The sequence below is a fragment of the Pseudophryne corroboree genome, chromosome 8, assembly GCF_028390025.1.
Source record: "Pseudophryne corroboree isolate aPseCor3 chromosome 8, aPseCor3.hap2, whole genome shotgun sequence".
Taxonomy (NCBI): domain Eukaryota; kingdom Metazoa; phylum Chordata; class Amphibia; order Anura; family Myobatrachidae; genus Pseudophryne; species Pseudophryne corroboree.
In genome coordinates this window covers 439,110,076-439,123,407 of record NC_086451.1, presented here as the reverse complement: position 1 = coordinate 439,123,407, position 13,332 = coordinate 439,110,076, and the positions used below count along the sequence as shown (strand labels likewise).

General features: G+C 44.2%; 1 long non-coding RNA gene across 1 annotated transcript in view; it reads right to left on the bottom strand.

Annotated features, from left to right (window-relative positions):
* Positions 1-659: 659 nt before the first annotated feature.
* LOC134947940 (uncharacterized) overlaps positions 660-13,332 on the bottom strand; it is a 37,763-nt gene continuing 25,090 nt past the window's right edge. The window contains exons 3-4 of the long non-coding RNA XR_010182871.1: positions 11,547-11,733; positions 660-855 (exon numbers count right to left, since the gene is read on the bottom strand). This is a non-coding gene — a long non-coding RNA (uncharacterized LOC134947940). The remainder of the gene's footprint in view (positions 856-11,546; positions 11,734-13,332) is intronic.

Genomic DNA, 13,332 nt, shown 5'->3' with positions numbered 1-13,332 from the left:
GTCGACATGACAAAAGGTCAACATGAGTTTTCCACAATTTTTTTCATCTTTTTTTACTTTTTCATACTTTCCAATCCACGTGGACTACAATTGGGAATGGTAACCTGTGCCGAGCGCAGCGGTAACGGAGCGAGGCACCTTGCCCAAAGTGCGAGGAGACACGGTGCACTAATTGGGGTTCCCGGTCACTGTAGGGAGAAAACAACACCAAAAAAAGTACAAAAATTCATGTCGACTTTTTTCTCATGTCAACCTAGTACATGTCGATCTAGAGTTCCTGTTGGCCTAGAAACCCTGTTGACCTACTTACCGTCGACCAATAGTGGTCAACCTAGACCAGGTCGACCTAAGTCTAATCTACCTAGCATACCGCACCCGAATATACCTTAGGACATATTGGTGCGGTCTCACTTAATCTGTGAGTTGCAGCATTTGAGGATGTGGTTGGATGTAGTCATATTAACACATTTGCAGATATATAAAACACAAGAGCAACAGCATAGTTAAAATCCCAGAACACACATTCTGTGACTGGAATAAATACCTTTAATAAAAAATGTGAATCTCTTTATTGAATAAACAAGAACCTGATCTGGTCCATATGTATAAACAATACAGTAAACTTTGGTCCAAGTTGTAATGTTTTAATCAGTGGCAAAATCACTACAACACGTCAATATTGAGAAATGTCCCTTAGTAAATCAGCAAATGAGATATCCAATTCCACATTCCCGCAGCCAATCAGTTTTCATGCTTACACAAGAGATGGACAAATCCAATTTGTGCAAATACTTTCGTGAAATATTATATTATGAATGGCTAGAAATCTGCGCGGTTTCGTTTCCGGTGGAGATCCTGTAGACAGACAAGAAAAATAAATAATTAGTGGGGAGCTAAAAACTATATAACATACATCTGGATATTTAAAATCTTGGGGCTACCAATACAGAAACACCCATCACTTGGGGACAGTGCCGGATAAAACCCTGGGGAGGCCCATAGGTAGTCGAAGTCTCAGGGCCCCCTCGTAAATTATCTCCTAATACGTTTTTAATTTTACCAACCAACAATATTAATAGACCAATTTTATTACAGAAACATTGACAATTAGTAATGTTATTAAACAAATGAACATATTGGGGTAGAGGTTAAAGTTGGGGGGGGGGGGGGACGAGGTGGAACTGAGATCCACCACCTGTAATGGTAGGGGGAACTAGTTCCACCATCTCCATTGCTCTGCACAGTAATTCCAACAGAAAAGCCCACCCCATCATCTGCGTCAATCGATGATACGGGCTGCACTAGTGTTACTGATGAGCTGCAGCCACCTACTCCTTCCTCAGGTCCTGGTGCCTCCATGATTCTCCTCCATGAGTTCCAACACCTCACCTGGACCACTTTAAGCCCTGTACTGGGGAATATGTAAATAGGGTCCGAGTTTGCCAGAGGTGCAGGATGCCGGGCAATCTTGGGCATTTGTTAAAACGGCAATCATTTACAAGACAAAACCATGCCTTTAAATGATTGCTGCTTTAATAAAATGAAAGAGAAAGGCGGTTAGGTAGGTGCACCGGTATAGTTACTCAGTTCATAGGTGAAATAACAAAATACGAACCGGAATAGATACAAGGTAAGTGTCATTTTTTAGACTCTAAAGTTGATACCTATATCTTCATATCATGTACAAGACGGGTATGGGTCATTATGTCGACCACACTTAGGTCGACAGTCATTAGGTCGACCACTATTGGTCGACATGCATTAGGTCGACATGCTCACTATGTCGACACGGTCATTAAGCTCGCCATGGAAAAAGGTCGACATGGGTCTTTTTACTTTTTTTGGTGTCGTTTTCTTCGTAAAGTGACGGGTACCCCAATTAGTGCACCGCGTCCCCTCGCATGGCTTTCTTCGCTCGCCATGCTTCGGGCAAGGTGCCTCACTCCGCTACCGATGCGCTCGGCACAGGTTACTGTTCCCAATCGTAGTCCACAAGTAAAGTATGAAAAAGTAAAAAAAAAAGATAAAAAAAACAACTCATGACAAACTTTTTCCATGTCGACCTAGCGACCCTTTCGACCTAATCCGTGTCGACCAATAGAGGTTGACCTAGTGGGGTATATTTACTAAGGTCCCGATTTTGACCGAGATGCCGTTTTTTCTTCAAAGTGTCATCTCGGAAATTTACTAAGCAAAAATCTCGGCAGTGATGAGGGCATTCGTATTTTTTTGGAAGTCCAGGTTTAAAAATACGAATGAATACACCATCGGTCAAATACACCTGCAAATTGGTAGAACTCGGTAATTTACTAAAAAGTGCAAATCACAAAATAACCAAACACTGCCGTGAAAAAATACAAATCGTAATCAAGTGCTAAAATAAAACAGTCCTGCTTTTTTTTACCGTGATTGGATAGGCATGCACGGATTCATGAGATCCGTGCATGTATATCAGTGGGAATGGTTGGGAAAGTGTTAATTTTCTTTACAAAAAATGCGTGGGGTCCCCCCTCCTAAGCCAAACCAGCCTCGGGCTCTTTGAGCCGGTCCTGGTTGAAAAAATATGGGGAAAAAAGTGACAGGGGTTCTCCCATATTTAATCAACCAGCACCAGGCTCTGCGCCTGGTCCTGGTTCCAAAAATACGGGGGACAAAAAACGTAGGGGTCCCCCGTATTTTTAAAACCAGCACCGGGCTCCACTAGCTGGACAGATAATGCCACAGCCGGGGGTCACTTTTATACAGTGCCCTGCGGCCGTGGCATTAAATACCCAACTAGTCACCACTGGCCGGGGTACCCTGGAGGAGTGGGAACCCCTTAAATCAAGGGGTCCCCCCCCTCCAGCCACCCAAGGGCCAGGGGTGAAGCCCAAGGCTGTCCCCCCCCATCCAAGGGCTGCGGATGGGGGGCTGATAGCCTTTGTTAAAAGTGTTGAATATTGGGGGTAATTCCAAGTTGATCGCAGCAGGAATTCTGTTAGCAATTGGGCAAAACCATGTGCACTGCAGGGGAGGCAGGTTTAACATTTGCAGAGAGAGTTAGATTTGGGTGTGGTGTGTTCAATCTGCAATCTAATTTGCAGTGTAAAAATAAAGCTGCCAGTATTTACCCTGCACAGAAACAAAATATCCCACCCAAATCTAACTCTCTCTGCAAATGTTATAACTGCCTCCCCTGCAGTGCACATGGTTTTGCCCAACTGCTAAAAAATTTCCTGCTGCGATCAACTTGGAATGACCACCATTGTTTTTAGTAGCAGTACTACAAGGCCCAGCAAGCCTCCCCCGCAATCTGGTACTTGGAGAACCACAAGTACCAGCATGCGGCGGAAAAACGGGCCCGCTGGTACCTGTAGTACTACTACTAAAAAAATACCCCAATAAAGACATAAGACACACACCTTGACAGTAAACCTTTAATACATACATCCACACCACCATATACACATACTTACCTATGTACCCATGCAGGTCGGTCCTCTTCTCCATGTAGAATCCATGGTGTACCTGTTGAAAAAATTATACTCACCAAATCCAGTGTAGAGGGCTCCTCGTTTAATCCATTTGTAATCCTGGTACTTGGCAAAATAACAAACCGGACTCCGGACCTCGCACTGAAAGGGGCCCCATGTTTTCACATGGGACCCCTTTCCCCGAATGCCAGGAACCCCCTTTGACTTATGTCTAAGAAGGTTCCATCAGCCAATCAGGGAGCGCTGATTGTCATACACTACCGTGTGCTGCCTGTCATACACTACAGGAGCACACAGCCAATCAGGAGGGTGCCACAACGTGGCGCTCCCTGATTGGCTGATGGAACCTTCTTAGACATAAGTCAGAGGGGGTTCCTGGCATTCGGGGAAAGGGGTCCCATGTGAAAACATGGGGCCCCTTTCAGTGCGAGGTCCGGTGTCCGGTTTGTTATTTTGCCAAGTACCAGGATTACAAATGGATTAAACGAGGAGCCCTCTACACTGGATTTGGTGAGTATAATTTTTTCAACAGGTACACCATGGATTCTACATGGAGAAGAGGACCGACCTGCGTGGGTACATAGGTAAGTATGTGTATATGGTGGTGTGGATGTATGTATTAAAGTTTTACTGTCAAGGTGTGTGTCTTATGTCTTTATTGGGGTATTTTTTTAGTAGTAGTACTACAGGTACAAGCGGGCCCGTTTTTCTGCCGCATGCTGGTACTTGTGGTTTTCCAAGTACCAGCTTGCGGGGGAGGCTTGCTGGGCCTTGTAGTACTGCTACTAAAAACAATATTCAACACTTTTAACAAAGGCTATCAGCCCCCCATCCGCAGCCCTTGGATGGGGGGGACAGCCTTGGGCTTCACCCCTGGCCCTTGGGTGGCTGGAGGGGGGGGGACCCTTGATTTAAGGGGTTCCCACTCCTCCAGGGTACCCCGGCCAGGGGTGACTAGTTGGGTATTTAATGCCACGGCTGCAGGGCACTGTATAAAAGTGACCCCCGGCTGTGGCATTATCTGTCCAGCTAGTGGAGCCCGGTGCTGGTTTTAAAAATACGGGGGACCCCTACGTTTTTTTGTCCCCCGTATTTTTGGAACCAGGACCAGGCGCAGAGCCCGGTGCTGGTTGATTAAATATGGGGGAACCCCTGTCACTTTTTTCCCCATATTTTTTCAACCAGTATCGGCTCAAAGAGCCCGAGGCTGGTTTGGCTTAGGAGGGAGGACCCCACGCAATTTTTTAAAATATTTTTAACTATTTAAAAATCTTAAAAAAGGTGCACAATGAACCCCAGCACGGATCTCACAGATCCGGCCGAGATTCATTGTGTTAAAGTCGGCAGTGTTTTACAATTCACTCCCGTAAAACACTGCCAAAAAACCCCGAATGACATCGACATCGGTAAATTCGAAAAAGCAAAATACGACAGCTTAGTAAATTAGTCGTAATAAATACAAAAAGTTGCACTTTTACACTTTCGATGTCATTCGTGATTAATCTCCCTCCAAATCGGGAGAAATACGAATTTTAGTAAATATACCCCAATGACTGTCAATCTAAGTGTTGTCAACCTAATGACCATATCCTGTACAAGACATGTATTGTCATTAAAGAGTTAGGACAAGATACACATACATTGAAAAAGAAAACGCTCTTTTTTGGGGCACTCATTAGACAAATGTTCCTGAAACTTAAGTTTTTGTAATATGGACTCACTTTCACACTAACACATTTAATATCCCAAAAATTTAAAAATACAGGGGTTTAAAAGGTATTGCAACCCTATATTATATCCCAACAATTGTATTGCAGAGTAATAATTCAAATAATTACAGACCAAATTCGTTCCATAATACCATGTTTCGCACGTACATCAGATAGATTATTTCATACGGTCAATTATTTGTGTTCATTCATCTGAGACACCAAATAATGCAATTTCAGCTCTCTAAGGGGTCGATTCAATTCTCCGACAGTTGAATAGCGCCGGGAATTAGCTCCCGGTGCTATTCAATACAGCGCCAAGTGACACTCAATTGTCTGGAATTCTTCTCTCACCCCTGGGGGGTTACGAGAGGAAATCCGACAAAAGTGCTGCCGCGCGGCCGGGGCGAGGCTGATTCTGTCGGGAATCAGCATCGCGGCGGGGAGTTAAGTCAGAGAATGCCCATTCTCCCGACATATCAACCTGTTAAGCCTGGGAGAACGGGCATTCGCCGACTTAACTTGAGCAGAATTGAATAGCGGCAGGAGCTAATTCCTGGCGCTATTCAACTGTCGGAGAATTGAATCGACCCCTAAGATTGCTCTTTAAATGATTGGTTATGCAACATTGAGAAAAATGACAATATATATATCAACAGTCTCAAAACGATGCATCAAAACCATGCTGTCTCTTTTCATCCAAGACAATGCTCCCAGTGGAGAAGTAGAGAAGACAGAAAAATAAACAGATGGCAACATTATATCTTAATCACAATCTCTGTGAACTGTTGCAACTTCAATGGAACTGTTACATATTTGTGTCAAAGTCAACAGTGTACTAAAATAATAAAATGTCCAAGATTGGCTGGCAATCAGCACCACCGGAAAAAACGGACCCTATTACATATGCCCCATTATGTTATTAAACAACATATAACAAAATAATATTAGACAATATTATACAATATTATTAAACAAACTAATTCACAGAAAGCTTAGTTTCTCAAAGTTTCTCTTGCGTGCACTCTAGTGGGTTAACTTTGACCTAAGTAGTGCACATGTCGGCCGCTAGATGAGATGACCATCACTACTTTGCAATACACGTATGTGTTTTTACAAACTGACAGCTGACAGAAGATAAGCTTTTAAGAGACAAACTATAATGTGAATCTGATGTCTATGGTTTATGTTCTTTAAGGGGGTAATTCAAATAGCTGCAAGGCTTTCTCGTGGCTAATTGATTCCCTCCAGCCCCCCGCATATTCAATTATCCCCAATAAGTCGGCACAAGCCAGCTTATTGCCGATCAAGTTTCTCCTGGATCAGGCAGGAGAGAGAAATCCCCAAAAACAAACCTTTTTTCGGTCAACTACGGGACTGTTTCTTCCGCAAACCCACAGTTTTCATTGATTTTTTTCACTCCCCATGTGTCTTCTTCTATAATTGAATTCCCCTCCTAAGCTGTTACTGGGTAAAGTAATACAGTTTTTCTCTATAGAGCCTTTAATGTAAAGTTTTTGTTTCTTTGTACTGATTCATTTTTTCTATCTATTGGAACCAATTTACAGTAACTAAGCTTGATTGAGATTTCCTTTCAAGAGCAAATCAATAGGGGTGGATTGGGAAGTAAAAGTCGCCCTATAAAATTTTATAGAAGTGGCCCGACATGGGCAGCGCAAGAGGTATAACACACTGTGTAGCCATGGCAGCATAACTGGATGGCAGAGTTGCTGTAATGCAGAGATGAAATAACCGAACGAATGGGGACAATGCAGTGTACTGAGTGTGGTGGGCTGCCTGTCATGTGGGGGGACATGACAACACACAGAAAATAGGCCCCACAGACACATTGGCCTACCAAGAATATTCCTAGTGAGCCCTTTGCCCAATACATCCCAAAAGGTACTGTCTATCTGTCTGTATCTTTATGCATTGTGATGTCACAGTAGTACTGTGTAGATATTTTCAGCTACATGCATTGTGATGTCACATATGTACTGTCTAGCTGCCTGCAGCTGAATGTATTGTGATGTCACAGAGGTACTGTCTAGCTGCCTGCAGCTGAATGCATTGTGATGTCACAGAGGTACTGTCTAGCTGCCTGCAGCTGAACGCATTGTGATATCACAGTGGTACTGTCTAGCTGTCTGCAGCTGAATACATTGTGATGTTACAGAGGTACTGTCTAGCTGCCTGCAGCTGAATGATTGTGAAGTTACAGTTGTACTGTCTAGCTGCCTGCAGCTGAATGTATTGTGATGTTACCGAAGTATTGTCTAGCTGCATGCAGATGAATGCAATGTGATGTCACAGTGGTACTGTCTAGCTGCCTGCAGCTGAATGCATTGTGATGTCATAGAGGGACTGTCTAGCTGCCTGCAGCTGAATGCATTGTGATATCACAGTGGTACTGTCTAGCTGTCTGCAGCTGAATGCATTGTGATGTCACAGAGGGACTGTCTAGCTGCGTGCAGATAAATGCAATGTGATGTCACAGTGGTACTATCTAGCTACCTGCAACTGAATGCATTGTGATGTCATAGATGTACTGTCTAGCTGCCTACAGCTGAATGCATTGTGATGTCATAGATGGACTGTCTAGCTGCCTGCAGCTGAACGCATTGTGATTTCACAGTGGTACTGTCTCGCTGCCTGCAGCTGAATGCATTGTGATGTCACAGAGGTACTGTCTGACTGCAGCTGAATGCATTGTGATGTCACAGAGGTACTGTCTAGCTGCCTGCAGCTGAATGCATTGTGATGTCACAGTGGTACTATGTAGCTGCCTGCCACTGAATGCATTGTGATGTTACCGAGGTAATGTCTAGCTGCGTGCAGATGAATGCAATGTGATGTCATAGAGGGACTGTCTAGCTGCCTGCAACTGAAAGCATTGTGATGTCATAGAGGGACTGTCTAGCTGCCTGCAGCTGAATACATTGTGATATCACAGTGGTACTGTCTAGCTGTCAGCAGCTGAATGCCTTGTGATGTCAAAGAGGGCCTGTCTAGCTGCGTGCAGATGAATGCAATGTGATGTCACAGTGGTACTGTCTAGCTGCGTGCAGATGAATGCAATGTGATGTCACAGAGGTACTGTCTAGTTGCCTGCAGCTGAATCTATTGTGATGTCACAGAGGTACTGTCTAGCTGCCTGCAGCTGAATCTATTGTGATTTCACAGAGGTACTGTCTAGCTGCCTGTATGTGAATGCATTCTGATGTCACAGATCTACTCTCTAGCTGCCTGCAGCTGAATGCAATGTGATGTCACAGTGGTACTGTCTAGCTGCCTGCAGCTGAATGCATTGTGATGTCACAAAGGTACTCCCTGACTGCAGCTGAATGCATTGTGATGTCACAAAGGAATTGTCTATCTGCCTGCAGCTGAATGCATTGTGATGTCACAGAGGTACTGTCTAGCTGCATGCAGAGGAATGCATTGTGATGTCACAGAGGTACTGTCTAGCTGCCTGCAGCTGAATGCATTGTGATGTCACAGAGGTACTGTCTAGTGTCCTGCAGCTGAATGCATTCTGATGTCACAGAGGTGCTATTAAGCTACCTGCTGCTGAATGCATTGTGATGTCAAAGTGATAATGTCTCGCTGCCTGCAGCTGAATGCATTGTGATGTCACAAAGGTACTATCTAGTTGCCTGCAGCTGGATGTATTGTGATGTCACAGAGGTACTGTCTGTCTGCAGCTGAATGCATTGTGATGTCACAGAGGTACTGTCTGTCTGCGGCTGAATGCATTGTGATGTCACAGAGGTACTGTCTGTCTGCAGCTGAATGCATTGTTATGTCACAGAGATACTGTTTAGCTTCCTGCAGCAGAATGCATTGTGCTGTCACAGTGGCACCGTGTATCTGCCTGCAGCTGAATGCATTATGATGTCACAGAGGTACTGTCTAGCTGCCTGCAGAGGAATGCATTGTGATGTCACAGAGGTACTGTCTAGCTGCCTGCAGCTGAATGCATTGTGATATCACAGTGGTACTGTCTCGCTGCCTGCAGCTGAATGCATTGTGATGTCACAGAGTGGCTGTCTAGCTGCCTGCAGCTGAATGCATTGTGATGTCACAGAGGTACTGTTTGTCTGCAGCTGAATGCATTGTGATGTCACAGAGATACTGTTTAGCTGCCTGCAGCAGAATGCATTGTGCTATCACATGGAACCTGTTTAGCTTCCTGCAGCAGAATGCATTGTGCTGTCACAGAGAACCTGTTTAGCTTCCTGCAGCAAAATGCATTGTGCTGTCACAGTGGCACTGTGTATCTGCCTGCAGCTGAATGCATTGTGATGTACTGGTACTGTCTAGCTTTCTGCCGCTGAATGCTTTGTTAAGTTACAGAGGCACATGTGAAAGAGGTATGGGGGGTCGTTCATGTCAAAATTACAGCTTTCTGGAGGCTCTTGTGGGTAAGTGGAGTAAATGTTGCTTCATGTGGATATTGGCACAGTACAGGTGGAACAAGTAAGACAGACTAACTGTGCTAACAAACCTGAATAACCCCCTGAGTTTGGAATGCATGCCTGTCTTGTTTTATTTTGTCCATTCTTGTTGTCCGCCACTACCCTAATTTCAATCATTGGAAAGAAACTGGATTTATTGTCAATAAAAATTTGATTATATTTTCAGCCAACTCCTGCTGCCATGTGTTTTCTTTTCAGTACATAAGTATGTTGTATATCTTTACATAGGCAAATGCGCGGGGCGGGTGGGGGTATTTTCCAGTTGCCCGGAAACCCCCTCCTCTTGGCAAGTGGCTCTAATTATGACAACAATAGCAATGGTTTATAATGCAGTTAATAGAACTGACACCAGATCATGACATCATAGAAACAGGGCAGTGCTGCTGCTCATGCCCAGTGGTAACAGCTTCTTCTACCAAGTTTGCTGTGTGTGTGGATCTAAGTCCTCAGTCAGTGCACTGGACCAGAGAGTAGCTACCAGGAAGAAGAGACAGGAGCCTTACCATGAGGTGGGAGAATGTGCGCTTAGAAAGTGCAGTACTGGTTCTATTATGTTTGTGTATTTATTTATTTATTATGGTATGCTCAACCTTTTCATGACCACTTATCTTATTTAAATATGTTTGATACAGCCTAAACTATAGACCATCTATAGTGTTAACTATTAATACTGTATTCCATATTCCGCAGAGTGGGAGATTGTGGATTGCATTTGGAACCCCCCCCCCCCCCCTCTAGAAATACTAAGTTTGCAACTGTTTTAAGGGGTAAAACCACATGAATATCAACCACTAGTGCGTTTATGTGCCATTAAGTCTGTTGGTGCCCTACAATTCCAACTGGTGCAATAGCAAATTCTTCCTAACCTGAAGTGTGCGCCAGGGGAAGGGCTGCTACTAGCGTTAGTGTAAAGTCACAGATACAATTACAGCAAACGACGATAAAGAGGTCACAACATTGGGGGTCATTCCGAGTTGTTCGCTCGTTGCCGATTTTCGCTATGCATGCGCTTAGTTGTTTAACTAAAAACGTTGCAGTTTTGCTGTGGATCCTGCGGCGCTTTTCAGTTGCGCTGCTGATTGGTGAATGATTGACAGGAAAGGGGCGTTTCTGGGTGGTAACTGAGCGTTCTCCGGGAGTGTGCTAAAAAACGCAGGCATGTCAGGGAAAAACGCGGGAATGTCTGGAGAAACAGTGGAGTGGCTGGCCGAACGCAGGGCGTGTTTGTGACGTCAAACCAGGAACTAAACGGACTGAGCTGATCGCAATCTGTGAGTAGGTCCGGAGCTACTCAGAAACTGCAAAGAATTATTTATTAGCAGTTCTGCTAATCTTTCATTCGCTATTCTGCTAAGCTAAAATACACTCCCAGAGGGCGGCGGCCTAGCGTGTGCAATGCTGCTAAAAGCAGCTAATGAGCTAACAACTCGGAATGAGGGCCATTGTGTGTATCTTTTTACTTTATATAACAGTTTCCTTCTCTAGACTCAATTTACTAAACAAAGAGTGAGACTTCCCTCATTCAGAGATGGATGCAGCCGTTGCATTTGCATGTGCGCAAACATGACCATTCACCATGGGGGCAAATTGATTGACAGCGGCGTCCGTCGGGGGGGGGGGGGGCTGCAATGTTTGGAGGGGAGATAGCCAGGGTTGACCTTAAATCGATGCGTTCACAATTAAATTGTGAACGCCTCGCGGCGTGGCACCACACACATGCTGGGCGGCCTTGCCCCGTGCTTGGTGACCCCCAGCATGAGTGTAGATGGATGCAAGATCTGTGTCCATCTCTGAATAACCCCCTTATTTTGTGTTTTTGTTGTTATAAGCACCAGAGAAATACATTAAATATAGTAGTAGCAGAAAGCTCTTCCTGTCATTATTACCTTCTCCAGGCTGGTTCACATCCTCTTTATGCTCAGAAGACACGAGCAACACCGAGGGCGACAAGTGCGGCTATTCCCATGAGGAGCGTTGCGCTGGGTCTGACGGCCGAGTTGCAGAGATCGGTTTTACAGCAAGAAATTTTTGAAGATTTACATAACTCCTCTGTTCCACAGCCACGTATGTGCACTGCAACAGACATGAGACATGAAAACTGTATTTAGGTATATAAAAATTGGATGTGTGAACTGTGTTTTATTTAACGATGTGTTTCACACTTATATATCCTATAACAGTCATACATCCTCAGGGCTGCCATCAGAAATTGTGGGGCCCGGGGCTGACAAAATAGGCAGGATCCCCTAAAAATAATTAAATAAAAGTGGGGGTGGGAAGGGGCTGACATGTGAAAAAAAAAATGCGTAGTTTTCAGGCATAACTCTTGGTACACATATGTCTTATAATTTGGAAAAAAGATTCTGTGGGGGTAAGACACCCCTAGCACCCCTAGGGGTGGGGGTGGGAAGGAGGTAACATTTATTTATTTATTATTTATTTATTAACGGTTTCTTATATAGTGCAGGAAATTCCATTGTGCTTTACAATTGGAAATAACAATGATATAACAAAACTGGGTAATAACAGACAGACATAGAGGTAGGAGGGCCCTGCTCACAGGCTTACAATCTATAGAGAAATAGGCATTGATACACAAGAATAGGTGCTATCTATTGCATAGTTGTCCACCAGATTGCAAAGGTTCTTGGTGGGCTGTAGGATATGGTCATATAGCAATGGTGAACCGGGTACGAGAGAAAGGGAAAGTGAAGAATGAGAAGACATATGAGAATATGTGTGGACTGTGCAGAATGGATGCAATTTGAAAGGAAAGTTTATGAAAGTTATGTGGGCGGTTCTGGAATTTGATACAACAGTCTCATAGGGGTAAATTTACTAAGGTGGGAGATTTTTAGAACGGGTGATGTTGCCCATAGCAACCAATCAGATTATAGCTATTATCTGCTAGAAGCAGCTAGATAAATGGTAAGTAGAATCTGATTGGTTGCCATGGGCAACATCACCAGTTCTAAAAATCTCCCACGTTAGTAAATTTACCCCATAGAGGTAGGAAGAGCCTGCTCGCAAGCTTACAATCTGTATGGATACACAAGGAAAGGCATTATCTATTGCATATTTGTCCACCGGATTGCAAAGGTTCTAGGTGGGTTGCATGATATCACATCACAGCTATGATGAACCATGGTCAGAAAGAAGGGAAAGTGAAGAAAGAGAAAATATGTGGAGGATATGTGTGGACTGTACAGTGGGGTTAGGGATGAGCACCAGAGAAAGAGCTTTACTTATTTGTTAGGGTAAAGGATCAAGAGGAGAGGTAGTAGAAAAGCAGGATGACAACTCCCCAGCAGCCTGAAGCTTTGGTCTCGAAAAAGGTCCTGGAAGGGACTGAAATGTTGACCCTGACCCTGTAATGACGTGAGGTTAGATTAAAAATCACTTTTTTCATTATGGACGACTGGTGAGTGCACTCTTTGAAAAGTGTATTTATTTTTGGGACTCTGCCTGGATTGGGAAGTCTCTGGACTATGCACTCCAGCGGTTGTGGAAAAGATGCAGGTATTTCTAATCAAAAGGAAAAAGGCGGCACTCCTCTTGCGAAAAAAAAGAATCAGAGCTGTGCTGTTTATTAACACAACATTTCAAGGCCCCTTGCCCTTTTTGTCAGGTGTATATGTGTGTGTGTGTGTGTGTGTGTGTGTGTGTGTGTGT